Raw genomic sequence first — 7,263 nt, forward strand, 5'->3', positions numbered from 1 at the left:
TAGCTATAACCTTTTAGGAAAGCATAAAACCTTTTACTTGTGCGATAGAGCATCACCAATGAGTGCGCTACATCAGCTCCCAATTGGGATTCCCTCATCTCATTTGTCTTGAGTTACCTCTACAGTGCACATGACCTCTGCTCATGGTTATAAACTTCCACTGACATGTGTTGCTTTCGATCAACTTCCATTGGGACGAAAGTAAGCAATGATCGAAGCTAGAAGTTAGCATGCACCCACATAACAAAATAAACCACATATACTAAAGAAACATCAATTTCCCTTTCAAAACGCTAGCCATTCTTACTCAACTCAACTCAACTAAGCCTTTGTGCCAAACTAGTTGGGGTCAACTAATAAATCCTTTAGAAAATTTTCATGAAGAAGGTGAAAGAATCTACCGGGTCGGGCTCAAATTGACTAAGTCTAATCCTACCCATTCTTAATTTTTCTTTTTAATTTTTTCCTATTTATATTTTTTACACCAAAGGTTTTAGACATAGTAGGACTAAGACAGAGTACATGGAGTGCAACTTTAGTAATGTAAGGAGGCGGGACGAGGATGTAGTAAGTATGACTGGACAGGAGGTACCTAAGAGGGATATCTTTCGCTATCTTGGTTCAATTCTACATAAGGAAGAAGAGATTGAAGAGGATGTTAACCATAGAATAAGAGCAGGAGTTTTGTGCGATCGTAAAATCTCTACCAAGTTGAAGGGAAAGTTTTCTAAGACAGCTGTGAGGCCAGCCATGCTATACGGCTCAGAATGTTGGGCCACCAAGAAGCAGCATGTGCATAAGATGAGTGTAGTGGAGATGTGAATGCTTAGATGGATGTGCCGACACACAAGGTTAGATCAAATTAAAAATGAAGACATCCGTAAAAAGGTGGGTGTGGCACCAATTGAGAAGAAGATGAAAGATGGTTTGGACATATCCAACGTAGGTCTTTGGACGCTCCAGTGAGAAGAAGTGACTCGTGCCAAGTTGATGGAGTAAAAAGAGGTAGGGGCAAGACCGAAAACAACTTGGGTAGAAACAGTGAGGAAAGACTTGAGGTTAGGAATATAACAGAGAACATGACCTTGGATAGGATAGAATGGAAGCAAATGATCCGTGTAGACGAACCCAACTAGTGTCAGGAGTAGACTTAGACATTTTGAGCCGGGTAGAACCTTTCACCTTCTTCATGAAAATCTTCTAAAGGATTCATTAGCCGACCCCAACTAGTTTGGGACAAAGGCTTAGTTGAGTTGAGTTGAGTAAATTTTTTGCACCAGTCATACGTACTTTTTCTCGCAACATTCTAATCCAAGAGCAAAATGAAATGCCCACAAGAAAGGAAATAATAATTAAGATGCAAACTAAGTTCAGGATTAACTTCCCTCACGAAACCTTCATCACCCAATACCTCTTTATACTAAGCAGCAGGATCACCCAAACAAGGTCATGTGTGTGTATAACATGACTCCTCACTTGAAGGACACTAACACTACCTAATATTAAATCATATAACTTACAAGTGCAAAAACAAAAACCTATTTCAATGAGAAAATAGATCCACAACCACCAGAAGATGTATAATTACATAGCATTGAATAAGAATGTTATTCAACTAAATTTTCTGAAGCTGAGCACCCACCTTGTAAAGCATAGTCAACTTGCGACTTGATGAATCAATGTGTGCACCAACATGATAATTTGCAACACCAAGAATGGGCCTCCTATGAGGTTCATGAGCAATGAATTCATGAGCTAAAGCAGTCAGTTCGTGAAAGTGAGTGGCAAACAGAGTTGGTGCTCTGGTCACCTCTACTAAGTGCTCACAAATGGCCCAAGCTAAACCTGAAAGTACAAGTGCAGGAACAAAATTATTAACAAAGTCACCATAATCTAGCGAAAAGCACCCATGCAATCAAATAGCAACGACAATAAAAATACAAGTACTTAGATATGTGGTTCAGTTACATGTACTGCCTGAACAGATTCAAAAGATGTCTTTTCATACTAATCAAAATTCACGGCATGCTGCAAATGATTAAAGAAATAAACATACAAATTTTGGCAAGTCTGGATTCAATAAACAACATAAAGATGGATGGTGTCTTAAAAAATAAGCAAAACGACTAAAACAGGGAACTGATATAAAGTCCTCAAAAAGTGACTGAAGATATTTAACCATGTTAAACTGGTATAGTGTGCAGCTTTGTCTTGTGCCCGTGTTCTTGTACATAAGGGTATTTAAGGGGCTTTATAATTTATCACTTATAGGGGCATCTAAAGTAAGCACGAAGAAGCTTATTACATGATTAAAAAAATGTGCAGAGGATCAACAAACTCAACTCCTCCACTTATCCCGCATTGCAGACTCTCCCTTCTAATCTTGCTTTAATTCTTTTCTTCTTAAAATATACCACGGTATATAAACATAACCTAAAGCAATCAAGGTTATACTTATTTTTCTTATGCTACTTTTTACGGTACCTGTAAAATTTAGCTTCAGGTCATTTCTGCCATATTGTAATATTTCACTCAAGTGAATAAACAAGGGAAGCAACACTATGCGCAGCATATTCAATTCCATAACTTCTACACAACCCCCTCCCCTCTCTTCTTCTCCCCCTCCCCTCCCCAGCCCGAACCCACCCCCCCTGTCTCTCTCTCAATATCAAGATCCATCATCCTATGATCAAAACAACATCAATTAGTTTAGAAAGTTTGGTGGGCTGAAGAGAGAAGATTTACGTATCCAAATGCCGTGTGGACTATCTCATCAGTTGCATGACACATCTCCCACCAGATTTGTAGAAAACTGGAAATTTATAGATCATGCCGCTTCTGGTTATACATAAGTAATTTATGATTGATTTTAAGGAAGTTAAACAAAAAGCTGAAAAAATTAAATTTCTGAAACTCAAGAGGCCAAATCTGGAGTGTTTCGATCTGCCCTCTTTCCCGTAAACATTTACAGAAGGGAGATTCATTCCAAACCTTATGGTTGTTGAGAAAATCCGCCGGGCAAAACAATTCGATCGTGCACAAATTAAACGGAAAAGTAAAATAAACAAGCCACAAGATGAACACCAAGATTTTACGTGGTTCGGCCAAGCCTACTCCACGGGCGAGAAAAACGATCTTCCACTATGAGAAAAACAATATACAAGGATTACAATGGATTTAACCCAAACCCACAACCCGCAATCCTTTCCTTGCCCTCTCAGCCGAAGACCGTACCAGAGAGTAACCCGAGAAAGCCCGAAGAAAATTCCCAAGAGAAACACCAAGAAGAAACCCTCTTCTTCTTTCTCCCTTTCTCTCTTTCTCTCTCTTTCTTCTCACTCTTCTCTTTCCCCTTTGCAGCCGGACACACAAAGAGACTCTCACGCCTTGTCGCTCTCACACAAGAGATTTTATACATAGGTTTTCTCTTTCCAAAACCTAAAGATGTTTCCCCTTTTGTTTCTTGCCTTCCCACGGCAATGGAAATAAGGCAACTTTCCCAACAATGGTGAGGAGAACGGAACAAATTTACGGTTTATCAGGTACATTTTGAAGGTGCTGGAAGCACACTCCAGGGACTATTTTCTTCATGGATGGGGCCTTTTAATCTAAATTCTGTTGATCAAGATCTGTTTTTCGAAGGTTGATAGATTTGGAAATTGTGTCATAATTTTTTTTTATGATTGAAATAAGAACATGTATGAAGGTAAGTCATCTAGTAGCTCTATGACAAATTCAAGCCCATATATGTTAGAATTTGTAGAATGTGTAAGGGCATAGTTGTCTTTGTACCTTTCTTCTCTCTTAATATAAATACACAAGTGAGGGGGAGTTCTACCCTACTTACTCTCTTCTTCTCTCATATCTTCTCCAACATGGTATCAAAGCCCTAGCATTTTGATCCCCTAGGGACCACCATAGTTTTTTCTGTCCACCACCTCTCCCTCAGCCCCGAACCCTAACCCTAGCCTAACCCTACCCCACGACCCCCCTCTTCTCTCTCTTCCTCCCCGCCAGGAAATCCCCGCCCCTCCTCCCTATCCCCGGAACATCCCAACCCTCCTCCCTGCCCCCCCCCCCCCCCGGCGCCCCTCCCTGCCCTCATACCCCCCTCCGACCCCCACACACACTCTCTCTCTCCAACAGCATCCATGCCCCTCTTTTTCTCCGATCTCGAGCCCTACTTTTCCGCACCAACACCCATTTAAAGCCCTACTACACAAAAAAAAACCCTAAGCTCTAATGTCTTGAATCCCCTCCACCCCTCTTGCTCTTGTTTGTGGCTTCGGTTCCCACAACTATGTCTCTATCCTTTGCATTTGTCCCTCCCGGAGCCGCGATACAACCCTTGGCCCCATTTAGTTTTCTCCTTTCTCGTATTTGTCTTTGCCGATTGTCGTGGTTGTTGTCTTCTTTATCTCTTTGTCTTCATGGAGCCTCCTATCATCGGCACGACCAATGGGCTCCGTGCAACACAACCACTTTCGGCTATTCCCTCTTCTAGTTACTCCTCCCCGGTGGAGGGCTCATTCCCACAGATGACTATTGTTAAATTGGATGGGACCAATTACTTAACAAGGAAAGTCATTGTCGAGACATATCTCCTTGCTCGAGGCAAGGTTAGCCTTATTAGCCAAGAGCCTCCCTCTTCTACTGATCCCACATATGCTCGATGGGAGTAGGAAGACACGTTGATTCACACACTTCTTTGGCAAAGTATGACGCTGTCTATAGCTACCACCATGATGCTTCGTCCCATATCTAAGCAGATCTAGGATCACACTGCACTCCTCTATTCTGGAGATGATAGCCTCACGTGCATATGTACCACATATTCTGAGTGGATACGCTTTTGCCGTGGTGATTTCTCTCGGTGCCCATTATAGCCAGTTCGCCTCCCTCTGCCAGCAGCTTGATCTTTTTAGGCCCCTCACCTCTGACATCACCATACTTACCCGTCAGTAGGACTAGCTCCGTGTTGTCCACTACCTTGATAGTCTAGACCCTAAGTTCGTTCATCTACGTCAGCAGATCATTGGCTCCGGATTTATTCCCTTCCTCACGGAGGTCTATTCCCGTGCCCAACAGTGTCTTCTGAGCAACTCCTCCCTAGCTGTTCTTGCTGATAGCACTACCCTGGCGGCCTATGATGGTGGCGGTCGCTCTGGTCGTGGTGGTGGTACTTTTGCCCGGGGCAGGGGACGTGGTGGCCGTGTTGGTGGTGGTCATGGCCGCTCATATTGTACTCATTGTCAGAGAGAGGGCCATCATGTCGACACTTGTTATACCCTTCATCCCGAGCTTCGCCAGACTCGCTCGGTGCATCCGACTACCGCTGGTCCTTCCAAGGCTTTGCCTTCCTCCTCCACTGCCCCCGTGCTAGCCAATGACAAATTCACTTTATCACGAGCCGACTATGAGGAGTTTCAACGCATTCGCTTGAGCGTCCTCCCTCCTACTGCGGGTTTTGCACAACCAAGTAGTTCACCTACTACCCTCATTTCTAGCTCTGGGTCCTAGACTATTGATTCGGGGGCCTCGTACCACATGACTAGGAACTCTTCTCAGCTTATCTCTTTCAGAGCTTTTCATTCTGTCTCTCAATCATTTACTCTTACTAATGGGACTACTACTCCCATCTCTGATGTAGTAGTATTTCTCCTCATCCTAGCCTTCCATTATCTTCAGTCTTATGTTTCCCTAAGCCTCCTTTTAGTTTACTTTCTGTTAGCCAGCTTACTAAAAGTCTCAATTGCTCTATCTCATTTTACCCCTCTTTCTGTCTCTTTCAGGATCTCTCGATCATGGTTTTAAATTTCAGTTTTGGTACAAACCGAAACTGAAATTCACATAAAGTCATTTCTTTACAAGATTTCGCAGAAATTTTATAGAAATTTCGCCGAAATGTCACTGAAATTTCGGTTGAAATTTCATTTTTGGACCTTTTTACAAAATTTACACCGAAATGTTATGATTTCAACCGAAATCGACACCGAAATTTTAGACATTTCAGTCGATTTTTTTTATTTTTTTTTTGAAAATTGACAATTTCATTAATACTATGAAGAATAGATTGGGGACCAGGGGTCCCTACATGCATTACATATAATCAATTAAGGGGGCTAGGAGCATGCTCCTAGACCAGTAAAAAGCCAAAAAATGATCTTCTAGGTCAACCACTACAACGAGTGCTACACTTCCATGCGTTGCCACCGTGCTGAATACCTATTTCACTTCCCTTTCGAATTCTTCATCTACTACCGCAGCTAAAAATGCCTTCATCATTTCCCCTTCCTTTCCTTTACAATGCACAATGGTCTCATTTGAAAGTGCCATATTTGTGGACCCCATCAAATCATAGCTGTGACCTGCCACGTCACTCAGACTGCTCCACCACTTTCTAGCCGGCTAATTCAAATTTTAAAAATCCCGCTCAAAGGCCTAAAGCTATTGTGCGCCTCTAACCGTGCACGATAGCCAATCCATCGAATCCGATCATCGGCGGCCTCCACCTTGCGCCACCGCTCGTTCCGGGGGATCCCCATTAAACCACCCAAGCCAAAAACCCTAATCTAACCCTAGAGATCGCAATTTTTTACCCTAACTTCTTCCCCTTCAGCTTCACCAGAGCCTAAAATCCTAATCATACCCTTATTTTCACCTAATCCTAGAGCCACCATTGTTCACCATAATCTACCCTTCTAGCCCCAACCTTGCACGTCGATCAAACCCCATCTTTACCCTCCACATCCAACCTCTTCCCTTTTTTCCCCGAATCCGGCCACCCTTTTTCACACTCTTGCTACGTCCACCACTTCCGACAACTCATCAACCCACTTTCTTCATCCACCCAACCCATATCAGATCCTTTCCCCAATAAATTTGGCCCAATCGGACCCAGATCTGGCCATTTCGCACCTCCAGCTACCATTATTGCATCCCCTGCGAGATCTGCCCAATTCCGGGCATCATCAGGCCACTAACACCTCCCTTGCCATCAAGGAAGAGAAAAGGAAAGATCAAAATATAGGAAAGATAGATCTAAGAGAAAGAGAGACCAGAGAAGAAGAAAGAGGGGGGAGTAGAAAAAGCAGAAAGAGAGAGAACAAGAAGAGATCAGAAAAGTGAAAGAAAAGAAGATAGGGTGAGAAAGAGATATCAGGAAAGGAGAGAGGGAGATCGATCGAAGAGAGAAAGATCAGGGAGAGATGGGGGAGAAAAAGAAGAGAGAGGGAGAGACAGAAGAGAGAGAGAGAGAGAGAG

This window comes from Tasmannia lanceolata, unplaced genomic scaffold (assembly GCF_043159265.1).
Source record: "Tasmannia lanceolata isolate RefF3 unplaced genomic scaffold, GAP_Taslan_0.1 ptg000037l, whole genome shotgun sequence".
Classification (NCBI taxonomy): Eukaryota; Viridiplantae; Streptophyta; class Magnoliopsida; order Canellales; family Winteraceae; genus Tasmannia; species Tasmannia lanceolata.